Source organism: Ammospiza caudacuta, chromosome 6 (assembly GCF_027887145.1).
Source record: "Ammospiza caudacuta isolate bAmmCau1 chromosome 6, bAmmCau1.pri, whole genome shotgun sequence".
Lineage (NCBI taxonomy): Eukaryota > Metazoa > Chordata > Aves > Passeriformes > Passerellidae > Ammospiza > Ammospiza caudacuta.
The window spans coordinates 9,442,850-9,456,401 of record NC_080598.1 but is presented as its reverse complement, the minus strand read 5'-3'; the positions used below and the strand labels follow the sequence as shown (position 1 = coordinate 9,456,401).

Below are 13,552 nucleotides of genomic sequence, written 5' to 3'. Positions count from 1 at the left end.
AAATGAAGTTGTATTTTTGTACCTGGGAAAACTCTAACAAGTATAGTCAAAGAAACTATTCTGACAGAGAAGAAATATTCTGTATTCACATGTCAGAAAGTCTTGGATTAGTTCCTCAATATTTTGGAATTCACTTCCAGTTTTCTTGCCCAGCACAGCAATCACTGCCAGTCTCAGTCACAGGTGCATTGACGGATTCCTGAAAGATGCTGAGGACCAGTCCTAAACTCATTTATGAGTTCAGTTCTGTTATCAGAAGGATAGTATCAATTTTCTTTGTCCCTATCTAGTTTTCTTCCTTGATTTTCAATTTCCCAGCAGGGAAGCCCCAGACTCCCACATTTGTCCTTTCCCTACTGGAAGCCTCCTCAGGGAAGATGAGGCATTATCAGATGTCATTTCTTCCCTTGTCCTGGGGACCCTCAAACACCACCACAGTCTGATTACTTGTTTAGAGACAAAACCATTTTAATTAGTGCTAGGAACCTTGCCCCACCTCTATTGGACTTCTATTTCTCCTTCTGTTGTATTTTTATTTCACCAGACTGCAACTTGTTCAGATTTGTTTGTCAGCAAACCTGGCATGTCAAAAAATTGTTCAACTGAGAAGCTCCATCTCAAAGTGCTTAGGCTATCAGATAACCCAGGCAATGTTTTACTCACACCCTGATAGTTAAAATTATTAAACTTGCATCCCACCTGGCATGTTGACACAGCATTAACAGGAAAAAAAGTTCATTTTGTCTACACATGCAAAAATCATGAGGTGAAAGACATGGCAGAGCATTTTGACTGATACAGCAAAGTTCTTACAACATAAAAGAGTAGTGTGTGTGTGTTTTTCCTGGTTTTTTTTTGTTTCTGTATCTTTATTTTTTTTTAATAATACAGAAAGTTCAGTCATTTGAGAAAATCATCATAGAGTAATTGCCACACCAGCGCTATTTAGCATGTTCCTTTCTCCTTTTTTCCCTGACTGAAACCCACATCAAGTAATTACATGCAATTAAACATATTCTTTCCAATGCTTTTGACTTGTTTTCTTTTTTCATTTCACTACAATTACTGTGAATTCTCTTTTACTCATCAACTTGCACTTTTCAAGCAAATTTTCATGCATTTTATGCATCAAAAGGGCCAATACCTCAAAGAGGAGGATCTTTGTAGTCTGCCCTGATAGAGGGCCATTTCATCCAAATCTCATCATTTTCATCCAAATTTGTTCTGCGCCTCATCAAGGCTCTGATAATGGGCTCTACACAGCAGAAATAGTCAAATTGCAGTTTGAACCAGAGAAATTTTTTTATTTGCTGCAAAGCAGCAATTAAACAAATCTTCAGCTACAAAAGGGAACCTCTCAAACAACAGTGCTGTAAATCAAGCAGTTTGTTCACTTGAGATAGGAACCTAATAAGAGAAAAATATTCTCCAAAAGAATTCATCCCATCATTGAATTTTAGGCTGTTTGAGATGCAGACTGTGTTTGGATGCCTAAGGGGGTCTTAAGAGCTACACAGGCAATGGTATGGTGCAAATAACAAACACATGTGAGTCAGCACTGACAGACAGTAAGGGCAGGATCCCTGTCCTTTATCAAATCACTATGGATAGGATCTTCCCTGTCTCAAATATTTTAGGAGCACAAACACTCTTCAGCCTCCATTAAATAACATGGCACTGACTCCTCTCTATGCCAAGGATAGAAGAAACATGCTACAGCCTCACCTAGAGGAGTTATAACAACTCCCAGTCCTATGCACAGGTGACCTGTCCAATTACTAAGTAAAACAGATTAATAACAGAAATGTAGTCAGAGACCAACAGAACTAATAAAGCTTTTTTTTCATGGCCTCTTCCACAGAAGATCATACTTGTTTCTCATCCTTTCCACGAACCAGTTGCCACCAAAAACATACTGGGAAACCAGAGAGCCTGAAGGAAAACCATTCCTCCATGCACGCCATGTTCTTAGCACTCAAAGCTCCGGGGAATTTTCTTTGAGCAGGTAAGGATATGGTGACAACGCACTTTGAGACTATTACTGCATGATGCTCCCAGGCAATCCATTCAAACAGACTGATTCACCTCAGCCCAGCTGAGCACACCACAGGAGCAGAATAACTCTGCTAGAGCTGGTTTCTGTATGGAACAGGCTGATGAGCTCCAGCCACTGTGCTGTGCCCAGTGATTCCAGCTCACCTCCTTGAATTTCTGCTGAAATGGCAGGGCAGGTTGTTGGCACAGGCTGGCACTGGACAGAAGGCAGCACTGGAATCAGCTGGGGACTCAGGAGCTCCCCACCTGAGAACTCACATGTGTTTTGTTCTGCTGAAAATCCAATTTTGTCACTGGTCTGGAAAGAGGAGTATTCTTGAATCATTTTCATCTGAGAAGCAGTTGAAAATATGTATAGAAATATATTATATATATTATATCGAATATATACTTCATATATATTATATATAATATATATAATTATATATTTTATATCTTATATATTATAAATATATATTATATATAATACCCAGAAAAGTAGGAAGAGGTCTGGTGCTAATACATTCCAATTTTTTCCTCTAGGTGTTAAACCATCCATTTTTGCCTGAACATTGGTTCCCCGTCTGAAGTTAATGAACAGTGAACATGTTATGGACAGTGGAAGCTGAAAGCCAAACTAATTTACAGATGGATCCTGAAAACTCAGCAGAGTTAGACAACTAAAGTCAAAAGGCTCCAATATCTTATTTTCTATTTTAACCTAAAAAGGATAGTCTGGTGATATTTCAGGTTCAAATTGAGGCTGGGATAACAATTACAATTTTAGAAGTAAAATGCCACAAGTTCTGTACATGACTGGAATCAACTTAGTCCACACAGCTATTGGAGGGTGATACCAGCAATAATCAATTCCTACTGTTGTTTCCTGTGAGTATAATGAATTATATAAACATAAATGGTCAAGGGTTAAGTTTATGTTTGGATTTTTCAAAACACAAACTTTTAGGGATTATAATAATGCCTGGCTTTTCCTTCTTCCTCAGAGAATTCTCACCTGGTATTTTGCTTTGACAATTTATGCTTCTACTCTGAATCTGAAAATAATCATCAGTAACTCAAACAGGCATAGGAAAATACATTATTTTTTTCCCAGTCAACCCATGATACCACTGCACAGTTTAATAAGGGAAAGTTTCATTTGCCTTCCAGCCATCAGACACTGGCCAGCATTCAAGCAAGCACATCCATTCAGATGAAGGACTGGCTTGTTGCAGGACTGAGCAGCCAAATTCATCCTTGGAGTGAAACCAATTATTATTTCTAAGGGATATAGGGTGGGCATTAATTTAGGTCATTGTAAGAGGTAAAAGTGGTGTATTTTAGGCATCCTGGCAGGACATACCAGTAGATTAAGATTATATCCTACAGAAAACATGTAAATCTGACAAACACAGGTTTTATTATTAACTTACATGGAAAAAAAAGAGCAACTGAGTAATAGCTCTATAAAGCATTTATCTCCCCAAAGAAAAACTGCCAAAGTACCCACATCCAGCATCTCTCCTCACCTCATTTTAGACCACATATGGATAGAAAAATGGCACAAATACCTAGATACAATTTAGTGCAAAAGCAAACACCAAAGGCTCAATCTCTGCCACTGAAGGCTGCATTCTTTACGGAGCCCTGTGGTGACTCTGCCCTTTGGACAGAGGAAAACACAGGGAAATCCAGAGCTCCCTATCTCCCGTGTGGGGAACAATGATCACCCATGGAAAAGGAGGCCCCAGTGAAGGAGCATGCCATGAAACTGGCACCAGGGAGCTATTCCAGCCACTGTAACTTACAGCATACCTGGAACCAGGCTAAATTACCATCTGGATTTACCCTCTGCTGACTTTTCACAAGAAAAGATAATTGAGTTTTATTGTCTGGGCTTTAAGGGATTCTTGTTCACAGCCTTAATGGCACAAACAGAGTTTTAATATGGGGAAAGACAATAAGAAAATAACTGCTTTGTCTTCCAATGGCAGAAATTATTTTTAAAAAAGTGGAGGATGAAACTACATGCCCCAAAGACCGCAGAACTTCCTTGTGCATCAAAAGCTGTAAGGCAGTGAGGCACAGAGAATTTCTGAATCAGATTGACATTCATCCACAGTGTCTTGGAGTCATAGGGATAGAACTTTCAGTTATGTTTGCTGTCTGGAAAATATCAATAGAAAAGAGAAGCTAGGTAAATACCATTCAGCAGCCAGACAGCACTGAGTGGGGCACCCATATCCGCCCCCAGGATTGCAAGGCAAATTCTGACCCCGTCTCCAGCAGGAAGGCATCTGCTTGTTTGGTATGAGAGCTCATATATGAGATTCCCCAACATGAAAATTATAAAGCTTTTATAGCGACAAGTGGCATATCATACCACTTCAATTACCTACCTTTCATTACTGCTGTTGGACCAGAAAATGCCATACATGAAGCACCTGCATTATTGAAGTATCAAAAAAAAAAAAGCAAAGAATAATAGATATATTTCCATATTTCCTGTAAAATGTTATAAAACACATTACATGACACCTAGATCTTCTAAGCATCTGACTCATCTTTGCTTGTAATGACAAATTTCTTTGAAGCAGAGTTCTGGGCACATCAAGAGACAGAATGTGATCAGGGAGAGTCAGCATGGACTTATCACAGGTAAATAATGCCTGAATGTCACAGACATCTTTCATGAAAAATCCTTTCCTTAGGATTTTTCCTCCTGAGAAGTTGAGAGGCCTCAGGAACAAAATATAAACATTGATTATCTGCTGCTGTGGAATGCAACAGGTGCATCTGGGATTGGTCTCATGTGGTTGTTTCTAATTAATGGCTAATCACAGTCTGCTGGCTTGGACTCTCTGTCCCAGCCACAAATCTTTGTTATCATTCTTTTTCTGTTCTTAGCTGGCCTTCTGATGAAATCCTTTCTTCTATTCATTTAGTATTGTTTTAATATAATATATATATATCATGAAATAACAAATCAATCCTTCTGAATATGGAGTCAGATCCGCATCCTCAGACCCCTGTGAACACCATCACACCTGAACAACCTGGCTACCCTCTATGGCAAAAATCTACATCTGTGGGCAAGGGGAGAGATGTGGGTGTCAGCTACCTTGGCTTTAGCAAGGGTTTTGATGCTGTCTCCCACTACACCCAGAGCCAGCTTCTGGAGCACTGAGCAGCAGCTTTGCATACCTGTGAAGAGGCCCTCAAGAAGACAGAAGCAGGCTGCTTGAAAGGCTGCCTGGCAGCAGGATGGAAGGAAACAGGCACCTGCCTCTGATGATATTAATGCCATAATACATGCTCATGCAGGAAACATGAAAGGAATTAATCCTCGGGTTTTATTGAATGGATAAAAGAACCTTTTCATGGCTTTACAATCTGTCACGCATTTCAAAATGCTGTACTGAGGGGATTTGACATAGTTCCCACAGGCTGAAGACATTCAAAGGATTAAGAATTTTTTTAAGTTTGTCTGAAGCATCATTTTTCTTCCTTGTCCCGTAATCTGCAGTGCATAAAGTTTGTCTGTAGGTGTGGCTATGAACCACAGTTATTACATATATCTCACAGTGGTATAAACACCAATTTTCAGCAAAATCATTGCTTTATATAGTCACAATGTATTTCTGCATTATATTTGCCAAATCATATTTTAGGAATCATTTGTCATCACAGTCTCAGGAGAATAGCGGTTTACCTAAAGAGTCTGATTCCTTTTAACTTTTCCTGGTTTGGGAGGAAATAAGCTTTGGGGTCTCCAGGATTTAATTGCAAACTCTTTTTTCACTTTCAAGTTTGGGCCCTTGCTTGCTCATGTGAATTGTTTCCCAGCTGTGAAAGGGCATTTCCTACTCCAGCCACCAAGCTGAGCGAGCTAAGATGAAAATTGTGCATTAGAGAAGAAATCAGAATAACTTTAAAGCTCAGAGACTGTCCAAGCACTGAGTGCATAGAACCACTTACCTGAGATCAAGGCACAGTGGAATCAGCATCAGCAGAAGGAAAACACAAGCAGAGACTCCATCTCCTGCAGAGACCAGACAGCACCTTTGAGTGCCTAAAGGGGCTCTAAGAGAGCTGGAGAGGGACTTTTTACAGTGGCATTGAGTGACAGAACACAGGGGGTTGGCTTCAAACTGAAGGGGTGTTGGATTATATCAGACTCAAGGAAGAAATTATTTACTGTGTGTTGTCATCTTATTGTAAAAGTTCCATACCTTCTTGGTGATTTCTCATGGTCAGGTCCTCACAGCACTGACTCCTCCTCCACAGCTCAGCCAACAAACCCCATCTCTCTTCTCACCTACCTACCCCACTCTTTTATAGCACTCATCCTTGTTGGACACACCTGTGGCCAGTTAAGGACTCTTTTCTAGCACTCATCCTTGTTGGACACACCTGTGGCCAGTTAAGGGCTCTTTTCTAGCACTCATCCTTGTTGGACACACCTGTGGCCTGTTAAGGGCACGGCTGTTCCTAATCTTTGGTGATTAGTACAGCTGTAACTCCTCAGGGGTGAGATTGCCTTCTGCACTATCTTTATTTTCTCACATTCTACCCCCCCCCAGCTGTGACGCCCTGGCACAGGTTACCCAGAAAAGCTGTGGCTGCTCCATACCTGAAATGTCCAAGGCCAGGTTGGATGGGCCCTGAGAAACCTGATCTAGTGGAAGGTGTCCCCTCCCCATGGCAGGAAATTTGGAACTAGATGGTCATAAAGGTCCCTTCAAACCCAAAGCATTCTGTGATTCAATGATAATTTGGAATTTAACGACAGTTATGTGATAGTAAAAGATGAGACTGGGTTAAAAACATCTCGTGATTTTTGCTTACCTTCCATAATTGCAACCAGACCAACTAGGTGAAGCAAATGTTTAAATAAAGGAACATAGCGCACATTATAATTTTCAGATTTCAGAATTCTGAAACTAGAGAGGATTCTTTGATCAGATGTATGAAACCTACTCTTCTTTGTAGGTAAGAAGTGCAAACAGGGCTTAAGTGGAATAGCATTCTTGGGTTTCTGTGGGTGAGATGGCTCCTGAGGTGTTAGAAAGTCTCTTTTTTCCCAGCTCCATGACTGAAGAAGTTGAGATTTGTTGGTTTTGTTTTTCAAGGTTGTTTATTTTTTTAAAACTTTTCCATGCCTTCTCTGGCCTGCTGAGATCAGTCCAGCAGGTCAATCAGTGGCACAGTCCCTGCCCTTGGGGTGGTGTTGGCTTTTTATACTAAGAACTACATGTACTTTATTTACAATAATTTTCCAATACCCATCACCTGTGTTAGACAGTCTGTCTCTACTCTAAACCAATCCAGAAGTGTCACCATCACAGCAGAAGATGGAGGACAAGAAGGAGAAGGACAGGACATGCCCAGATTCTTCCATCCTGCCTCTTGAACCCCCATTCTAAAACCTCAAAATTCTACTTCTTCACCCTGTGACAAATTCACTATCATTCTACTCAAACCCTTGTGGCTTGTAACTCCTCACACAAGGTTGGTAATTGTTTCCATGGGCTAAAATCAAAGGCACGGGTGTTTGTGACTCTGTGCCAAGGTCTCTGAGCCCCTGCCAGTGTCTCAATCCTCCAGGGCAGCCAGAGAAATGTCCTGGGTCCCAACACAGCACATTCATTCTCTGCAGAGGAAAGTGTTCTATCCAAGGCAAGCCTTTCTTAAACAGATGACTAAAACACTGCTGTAGATTATTTATTTGTATAATACTCTTCTTCCTGTATCCTATATGCAAATCATTACAAAACTGGGAGCTATTCCATAACTAATCCCAAGTCCACGGTTCCAAGGTCACATCAATGCAGTCCTGGGTACTTGCAGCAAGGTGGGGAGGAAAAAACCCTCACAGACTATGATAAAGTGAAAGGCTGAATTTTGCTTTCAAAAAGCCAGTTACATTGGGTAGGTTCTTTGATTTTCAAAGACAGCAATGGCTTTTTACGATATATCAAACCCCAAACTCCGTTGCTGTTTATGCTCTGTTTTGAGAAGCAGAATCTCTGTGTAGAGATAACATAGGTGTTTGGAGAGACCTGGATATGCTCTCACAGACATACTCGAGCTCCTTGGTTTGGAAGAGAAACCAAAGCTTGGGGATCATGAAAAGCTCGGGGGAGATCACAGCATGGGCCCCTGATGAATGGGTGCACACAGCAAAGTCTCATGATGGAAAATAGCAGGATAGCAGATAGTCCTGCTGCTGTCAGGACTGGCCTGAGCTTGGTGGTGCCAACATTCCCACTGTGTATCCCTTCCTGGGTGTCGTTTCAGGATCCTCCAGTTAGCAAGGCAATGAAATAAATTTAATCTTTGCATTGCAGCCACAGCTTTGTGGTTGCTCTGGCTGCCTGCCTGTGTCAAACCACACAGGAACCAAGTGCTAAACTTGAGCAACGTCTTCAATGCACAGAACAGACTGGTTACAAAGAGCAAGCCAGCTTTAGGCCCAGTAAAAGACACTGATTTATGCTCTTCTGATTGCAGTCCAACCCTGCTGTTTCCTCCATTCCCTTTTCCCTACAGTAGCTGAGACTTGGATCAATTGACTTCTCCAAACCCAGGTGGACTTTATCAAATCTCCTTCTATAATCTGTCAGGCACTTCTAATCACATTAGTGATTTCCCATCATACAACATCAGTAATTATATTATTAGACTTGGGTTGAGGTTTTTTTCCCCCAATCTGATATAAAACTGCCTCTGCATATTAATAACATTTCTATCATGAGACTTTAATGAAGCAGAATATCAATGAGATGTGCTGGGTGGAAAACTGTGAGTGATATAAAAGATGTTCATTTGGGTATAGACATGGCACTATTAGAAGTGGTTTCCTTACAACGAGAAGAAGTCTCTGTCCTTTTCTTCCCTTTCATTTCCCTCGATGTGGGATAACTGTAAAACTTTATTTACAATTCACATGGAGAATGATTAAATAGCTTTCATGCTCTGAGTGTTGAAAAACTCTGCAAATCACAAAGGCATCCACTTGGTAAGAAGAAATTACAGTGATATTGTCTCATCCTCAGCATCATTTGTTACTTTAAAAAACTGAAGAAAGTATGTCAAATTGTGGCAGAGACTGTAGCTTTATCTAAAATAAACTTATTAAAGAAGACAGTTTTTTATTAGCAAGTCAGAAACCAAATGATTAAACAGCTTTCTCTCTTTCTGAATACCAACTAGAAATCAATGTACATTATACAGCTGTGGCAGCTGAGACTGCAGAAGATTCAAGGACAGCACAAAGACTGTGATTTACTGAAAATATTTCACCCAGGCAACAGCCAGAAGATGAAGTCTAGTTTGCCCACATAGTACATTCCCTTGCTCTTTTCAATATGAATTTAGAAAACTTGCTTGCATAAACTGTAAAAAGGTGGTAGTCTTGTTACAAACCCATAATTGTTGAACTAAAAAGAATTGTTTCTCTATCCTAAGTAGGCTCTGTAGAAAGCTTCTTGAAATAATCATGTATTGCTACTCAATGGCAGGCAATGTTAAAACTTTTTTATTGGTGGTTGTGACAATTGCAGCAACAGAAAACATGATAAAAGCATGATTGCCATTTAACATTACTGTGGATGGACCTACAACACACAGTTGCACACCTGACAGCTAAAGTACTTCAATAAAACATGCAGGGATTTTGGTTTCTGGTAGTTTCTTTTTTTGGGGTTTTTTTTGGTTTTTTTGTGCAAAGATTCCAAATGGGACACAGGAATTAATTTTTCTTAAACATAAATACAAGACTTTTACACAGTTTCACAAGTTATCCTTGCTCCTCTTTTTCATTTTCTGGATTTAAGCTGGTAGAACTGGAAAAAACAGATAAATGTGGGGCAGAGTTGCTGAAATTCAAAAAGTAAGCAACAGATAAAAATATATTTGAGGACACACAGACAAGCATCTTTACATCATAAAAATTATTAATCCCTACATATTAAAGGTAAATTAAAAATCCCATAGAACACTTTTTTGGAGCAAGTCAAACAGAGCAAACATCCACAGCCTGGAAATGACAGGACACACAATATGTGCATAGATAAAGGAGATTAAAAGCACTTATCAGGAATACACTGCAAGCCAGAAGGCTGCAAAAAAGCTTATACAATGAAGCTCATGTTAGCTGCTATTCAGGATACCTAAATTTAGGTAAATATTCAGAAAAGGATTGAATGGGGCCTGTATGATTTCAGATTTTTGACAATGTGGTAAATGGGCCTTGCTCATGTGGTGATTGAAGAAATTTCAGAGAGGGTGACTGCAGACATGGAAGGCAAAACTGAAACAATAACAATATTTTTAACAAGTTAAAAATAAATTGGTTAAGAGTTGGTCACGTCCCGGTGTTCTTTCTCAATACGTGGAAACACTGAAGAACATGAATTAGCACAACAAGAATTTTTACAGCTAAGGGAACTGAATTGCAAAGGGGAACTGAAGTAGAGTGCAAAGCATGACTGAGGAGTAACTGAAAGACATGAGAAAATGTGGGAAGGACTGATTAGAGCAGACCACTCATCTATAAAATCCTGAACTCGTAAAGGAAAGTAAGTATTAATAGTGTACAAAAAAAAAAGTGCAAAAAGAATCTGTAACACTAGAGTATCAGCTGGTTATTTTAAAACTAATGAAAGCACTTGAGAAATAGTGATGGGTGTCAGTACATGGTCTGGCATGCCTGATACTGTGTTCTGTGCAGAAAAAGCCAGTGTTGCATATTGACTGATATGGCATGCTACTTACTATTTATTTTCCCTGTATGAACATCACAGAGCAGGGAACAAGTCTCTTGAATTCCTTTTTCCCAAACCATTTCTGCTGTCACTTATTGTGTCTGACATGCCTGCAGCAGTGTGAGTGGGATGGAAACACAAGGATGTCTGTACTGAAGTGGAGGGCAGGTCTGGGCCTCACCTGATGGCAACTCAAACTAATTTCCTTTCCTCACGTTCTGGGATTGGAATGCTGAGAAAACTTGAGCTTTCCCTGATCCAGCAACCTTCAAGGGCCTAACAAAGAGAAAACACAGATGCTATTGGGAAAATTAATTATATGTGTATTTAGCATCTAAAGCAAAAAGTAATCAAGAAAAATGTCAACACAAAATGGAAGGTAATCCAGATTGCCAATTATTTTTGGGCTTTTTTCTTCTTACCAGCAGTCTAATGTCAAAATCCAAACACACATTAATGTTTGAAAAGCTGTTCTCTGAGATGAACCTGGAACTCCCCAGGCAGCAATGCAGTGTGACTTGTATGATTTACCTCCATTCAAAAATAACAGTAAAAGGCTTTCAGCAATTATTCAGCAGAGTCAAATATCTATTACTGACTCCTTGCAAATACTTATAAAGCCCATTTTCTGGCGCCCAAAAAGTGGAAAAATCTGAGTCAATTTAAAAAAGCAAGTCAATTCATATAGTTGCCTAAGCTGGAAGTTAAAACTATTTGGAACCCCATTATCTGTAAGTTTCATGGACATAATGAACAACACCACAAAACCTTTGAGCTTACAGCACTGGGAAAGCATCAAGGAAAATAAGACAGATGTTGTCCTGTCTACCACATATGAGTGTTGAAGCGAGGGGAGAACGACCATCCTATAATGCATCGAACTCCGATTTATTGATTGATCAGTCACTTTAAATAACAGTGTTAATTAACTTCATGCATATTCCAAAATCCAGGTTTACGATAGGCTAACAGAGAAAACTCTAACCACTCCTTTTGTTTTACAACACTGATAACTGTTTACACAAAACTAAACCAGTGTTCCCACTGTGATATGAAAGGTTCCCAAAACTTCCACATCTGTTCCCAGGGTGCCATCTTTTCCCAGAGAGGGTGTTTTGCTTGTTATGGGAAGACTGCCTGAGAACCTTATTGTTTACACAATGATGCCTGAGAGTCTAATTGTTTATAGAAGTCAGGCTGGGAACTGCTTTGGAACTGCTTCACAGCTACCTGTTACTTTTCTCTCAATTGCATGGCTTCATGGCCTTTTTCTTTAAGCCATGCCTGAACTAAACTCCCGACATATGAGGATCATGTTACCCTCACTGTTAACATCCTCCAGCCACTTAAATGACAACCTGAAGGTGGCAACACGAGTGTCATCCTTGTTTGGCGCCATTTGTCCAGGATATAATGAAAGCATTTCTGAGAAATATCTTCCAAACCGTGGTCAGGAACTTTCCTGTCCGTGGAATGCCTAAAAGTGAAGAATCCATGTTAAAACACTGCTGTGCTGATGTGCCAAGGGAATGATGTCACAGCACACTGCCAGCAGGTGATTGAAGGATGGTCTCATGGACAGCTCCTGCCCCTCAGCTGCTCTTTGTGTATGTTCCACATCTCCTGAAACAACACACTTACAATATACAATACAATAGCAACACCGACAATACAGGCTTGGCTGGCTGAGGAAACACTGACATGAAAGAGCCTTTCAGGTGGCTCCTGATATTTGTTCTGCTTTCTAAAAAGGGAAAAAAAAAACCCCGAAACATTTTCCTTGGTTTTATTACTTATACTTCCCATTTCCATCCTCATGGTTAGCATATGTGGATACAGGTATTATTTTAATGTGCTTTAATCACAGTAAGAGCTGCATTCAGGAGATGCAGTTATGAACAGGACTGGACAGAAGGATTACTGCAACTAATTCTCAAAAGAAAATATGTGTAATTGTTGATCTGTCTTGACTTTGTCCTGTTGGGGATTCACAAAAGGAAAAGAAACATTTTAATAACATTTAAGTGAATAAGAATAAAACTTGCATGCTTGCAAGGCTCAAGGCAAGAAATAAAATTATACTGTCCCGCTCTTAACTTAGTTTAATATTTAAAACACTGCCCTTTTTGTTTGTTGAGTCAACAAAAATTAATTTCAATGAACTTTACATCAAATACAATGATGTAACACTTAAATAACATCATAATCTCAATGTATCCAGAAGGCTAAGGAATAAAATTTGTTGCTGTCCATGGCTACAGAATTTGCTTTATTTCTTGGCTCAAAAAAAGATTCATGGGTTATGCACACTCACTTTCTCAGTGTTGCATTGATCATTTAATACAAATGCTTCTCCTGAAAATTGGGCTGTTTTCCAGACTGTAAATTAATCTTCCAGCTTCACAATTAAAGAAGGGTGGCTGTGCCATATAGAGTGGAGACCTGCTGCTCTTCAAAAAAAACCAAAAATAACCTGGCAGCTTCCAGGCTCAGATCAGAGTAGGTGGTAGGAGGAAAGATGAAGAGGAGAGTCCAACATCCTCTGCTCAGAGTGGGAATTTCCAAAGTCTGTCTGTGAGGATTGCAAAGTCATAGGCAATGAGGAAGATCTCTGAACAAGTTGTTGGTAGGAATATTTTCCTATTTCTCCTCACCCGGGAGATCCAGATTTCCAGACCAAAGGCTGTTTAAATAGAAGGTGAAGGAAACTCTTGCCAAGCTGGGCTGATCTGGAATAGTGTGGCAGAATT

The 13,552-nt window shown here is 39.8% G+C and overlaps 1 long non-coding RNA gene across 2 annotated transcripts; it reads right to left on the bottom strand.

Annotated features, from left to right (window-relative positions):
• Positions 1-465: 465 nt before the first annotated feature.
• Positions 466-6,327, bottom strand: LOC131559393 (uncharacterized). 2 transcript variants are annotated; one of them, XR_009274873.1, is made up of 4 exons: positions 6,267-6,327; positions 6,013-6,076; positions 4,434-4,478; positions 466-2,386 (listed from the first exon to the last, which is right to left on the bottom strand). It is a non-coding gene; the product is annotated as an uncharacterized LOC131559393 (long non-coding RNA). The 2 variants fall into 2 exon arrangements; XR_009274872.1 differs by having other exon boundaries at positions 466-2,353; positions 6,267-6,308.
• Between the last annotated feature and the right edge of the window lie 7,225 nt (positions 6,328-13,552).